Below are 3,947 nucleotides of genomic sequence, written 5' to 3'. Positions count from 1 at the left end.
TGTACACACACACCACATACAGTTTGTTATAATTAATCTTCAGTGCCGTGCGTTTAGGGGAATAACTAACATATACAGGTACATTAAAATGTTGCAATTAATCGTATATAATTTAAATCTCACCCCTGTAAAAACTATATAAAACTTAACTGTAAATGGTCTATCTTGGGCGCATTTTGTGCTACCTATGGAACGCTCGCAGCAATGTCAGTATTTTAATTTCGGCCAGTGAAGTATAAGTATACACTCTTTTGATCCCGTGAGGGAAATTTGGTCTCTGCATTTATCCCAATCCGTGAATTAGTGAAACACACTCAGCACACAGTGAATACACAGTGAGATGAAGCACACACTAATCTGCAACAACAGCGTCACAATTTAGTTAAAACGGTGATTTTCTCCTCTTCTGGCGTAGGCTATGGTGACGGAAGAACCATGCCAACTTTGGATGCGGTTATCTTAGCGATGCTTTTTGCAACACCCTCGATATAGGCTACATGGAAAGCTTAGTTTATGGCTGTTCATGTGAGCACAATAACTTAATTTTGTAAATTTTACCAAAGCGACTGGTTTCGCCTTGCAGGGTCACATAGGCTATTTCATCAGCACCTTGCATTTTGAGCATTGCACATAACCTGTAGAATTTCCATCAGAATCCATCACCACTCCAAACACTTTCCAGACCTCTGATTTTCCCACTCCTGTAGTAGCGACGGTGAATTCACCTGCGGCAAGTTTCCTTTTCACCAACTCCATCTTCTTATCCAGGCTAAAGGCGTGCACGCAGCGGCGTCAGGGCTGCCCCTGCCCATGATGCACGTTGCACGCAGCAACCAGACTTTCTTTACGGTGAACAGCAGCGATGATTAATACATGTTTTTTTTCACTGAGCGGAAAAGATTAAGCCCGAGGTCCGACCCGACCCGAGTCATTTGCTTATATTTTTGACCCGAACCCGTCCCGAACCAGCGGGTCCCGTTGAGAACTCTAGTTCGAATCGGCAACCCCCCGGTTACAAGTCCGAAGCGCTAACCAGTAGGCCACGGCTGCACCAAAAAAGTCAGTGGTACACAGATTACGTTGTTGGAGAGAACGTCTCTGTCATGGCTGGCTGACAACAATGAATACCTCATAAGTAACGTGGGAATATTCTTCACACACTCGCCAATACATTCCCCCCATCAATCACTACTAGTGCAGCCCTGTACTGCCCGTCTGTGTGAAAGTTTATTGAATGACGTTTTTACGCAGCCGGAACAAAGCCACAGATAGACCTCATTCATCATCCTGAAACTGTTAATGCCCCAACTGGTAATACTGCATGGATAATGCGTTTTTATTTTCTGACACTTGGAGGTGAACTAAGAGTCGCTATTTCTCCAGATTAAAAAATCATAACTTTATATTGGATTGTTCTGCGCTGCTAAGCCTATTATTTGATGCCGACCAGCCATGGCGCGGGAATCTAATGGAGAGATACTACTGTAGCGTGGTGGCCACACCGCGCCTTTCAAAAAGGGATTATGAAAATCAGCACTCCTCTTCAGACCGTTCAGACAAACAAACATGAAAACTCGTTTAGGCGGAAATGTGCTGCGTGCTCACAGAGAGAGCCAGACAAGTGAAGTGGATAAAAGCTGAGTCAGACTGAAGAAGACGAATGGGTCAAACCAGGACAGGGGTGCTACGCGCGATATATTGCTCAGGTGTTCCATGCATGGACTCTGTGGAGTCATCTGGTGATTCAAATTAATTGAATTCAATGAATTCAATTAATGTGTGTATGTGTGTGTGTGTTTGCACCTATGAATCTCACACACTCTCTGTCTCTCTCTCTCTGCTGTCTCTCTCTAGCCCTTTTCACACAGAGATTACGCAAAATTTGCTGGAAGGGGAGACGTCTTTTTGCAGCATTGTGTGTATGAAATTTGCCGGCTTGCTGACCTGTTCACATGATCTAGGAGGCAGGATCAGCTAGCAAATTAAAACGTGACGTGGAACAGGGGGCGTGTAGAGTGATAGTCATATTATGCGTGGGCCTTCAGATGCAGCAGGTGTGATTTCCAAAACCATGGCAGGAGAACCGACTACACTTTGGTTAGCTGCTGCACACATTTTTAGTGCCCTAAATAAAAATGTGTTTTGCTGTTGCTTAGAATGTTAGATTCTTGCGATAGATGTCTTCAGACAATACAAAGTAATTTGGAAAGGAAATTGAAGAGAAGAGTTGCCCCCTGCGTTGGCCGTGATGCCCCTTTGACAATAGGAGGTTCACAGGCTACTATGGGCTTGGTGCCACCTTTTTTCAATATTCTGCGTTAAGTCCGACTAGCGATTTTTATTTAGCCTATGGCCTGGCAATTAAGCTTAGCATTCACAGCGCAAATTAATTTAGTCTTTTACGCAGTGAAGAAAGTGACTCTTTCTCTCTGTGAATGTGTGTGTGTGTGTGTGCAAGAAAACACCTGGAAATATTACTGACAAATATTTTCCCTCATAAATGATGTCAGTAATGATGATATGCATCTATGATTAATTATGATTAGTGAGACAGAAGCTCACCAGAGAAAATGCATAGTGGAAGGTAGGGGACAGAGTGAATTCACACAATTTCTTGTTATTTGTTTGCGTTCCGTTGTTTGGGTTCCACAATGTTGACATGAGCAACAAATCTGAGTTTGTGTGTTCAAAAAGCTCTAAAAAATTAAATATTAGAGGGTTCTTAAGACATGGGCATGTCATAACTTTTTAAGCAATGTTGCTGGGCAACCACATATCCGTTTCCATGTGTTCTGATTGGATGATCATGCAACTTTGCCCACTGACACTAAAAGTTCTCCAGAAAAACAAAAAAAAACAAAAAACAACAAAAAAAAAAAACAATGCTGCTCAATATCAATAGGAGCATGGCATAACAATAATACTCAGGAACACTGCTCAAAAAGATGCCGTGTGTATTGTTAGCTTTAGACGGTGTCCCCTTCCTCACTTCCCCTGAAAGAGTAAAGAACAGCCTGGCAGGATCATGTGGAACTGCTGAAGTCTGCAACCGGCAACTATTGTGGAAGTCAGTCTGACACTCTAAAGTCAGCCAAGACTTTTCTCTTTGTTTCAGTACAGACGGTAATAATATTGTTGGGGAAAGTTCCGAATTTTATGTGTGTGTGTGTGTGTGTGTGTGTGTGTGTGTGTGTGGTGGGGAGTGAGATGAGGTCTGTTTCAATTTGACTCACTATTTATGACCGCCGCTAGCGAAGCTATGTAGGGATTGTCAAAGTTTTTTTTTTTTTTTCATCTACTTCCTGAATTTTTGGTCAACGATACCCGGGACACCGAAACACCGGGGTACATGAAATTTGGTGGGTATGTAGCCCCACTAGACTTTTTGAGGAAAAATTTTGTTTTAGGCCCCGGGGCCACTCCTCCCCGTGCTGGCCCCGAATCGCAAAAGCAGTTTTTTCCTAAATAACTACCTGAACCGTGGCACTGAGGATGAAGAATCTTTTATGGTATATTGGTCTCAAGGGCCCACATCAACCTGGCCCATAATCACTCATTTGTGATTTGCACCCCCCCGGTAAAAAATGAAAATGCAATATTATTCTGCTTTAATCGCCCCTATCTTCAGTTAAGATGTTCAGAACTGCACCAAATTGTATGTGTATGATTGACCTGGCATTCTCTGGGGGTATGCCAAGTTTCGTAGAATTTCATCCATGGGGGGGTCTAAAAAAAATTAGGTTATGTGTACATTTAGTGACTGTACACTCATTGGCCTGTAGATGGCGGTGCACACATATACACATGCACACACACACAGGTACCCACATACTATCGGTATTAGAGGCCGATACATAATTACAAATTCAGTAGGATTAAAAGAAAGCCAAAATAAATATTCATCATCATCATCATGGCTGCATTTCCAGTATTGGCGATAAGTAGTC

Source organism: Alosa alosa, chromosome 17 (assembly GCF_017589495.1).
Source record: "Alosa alosa isolate M-15738 ecotype Scorff River chromosome 17, AALO_Geno_1.1, whole genome shotgun sequence".
NCBI classification, from domain to species: Eukaryota; Metazoa; Chordata; class Actinopteri; order Clupeiformes; family Clupeidae; genus Alosa; species Alosa alosa.
The sequence above is the reverse complement of the archived record's forward strand: the minus strand, read 5'-3'. Positions refer to the sequence as shown.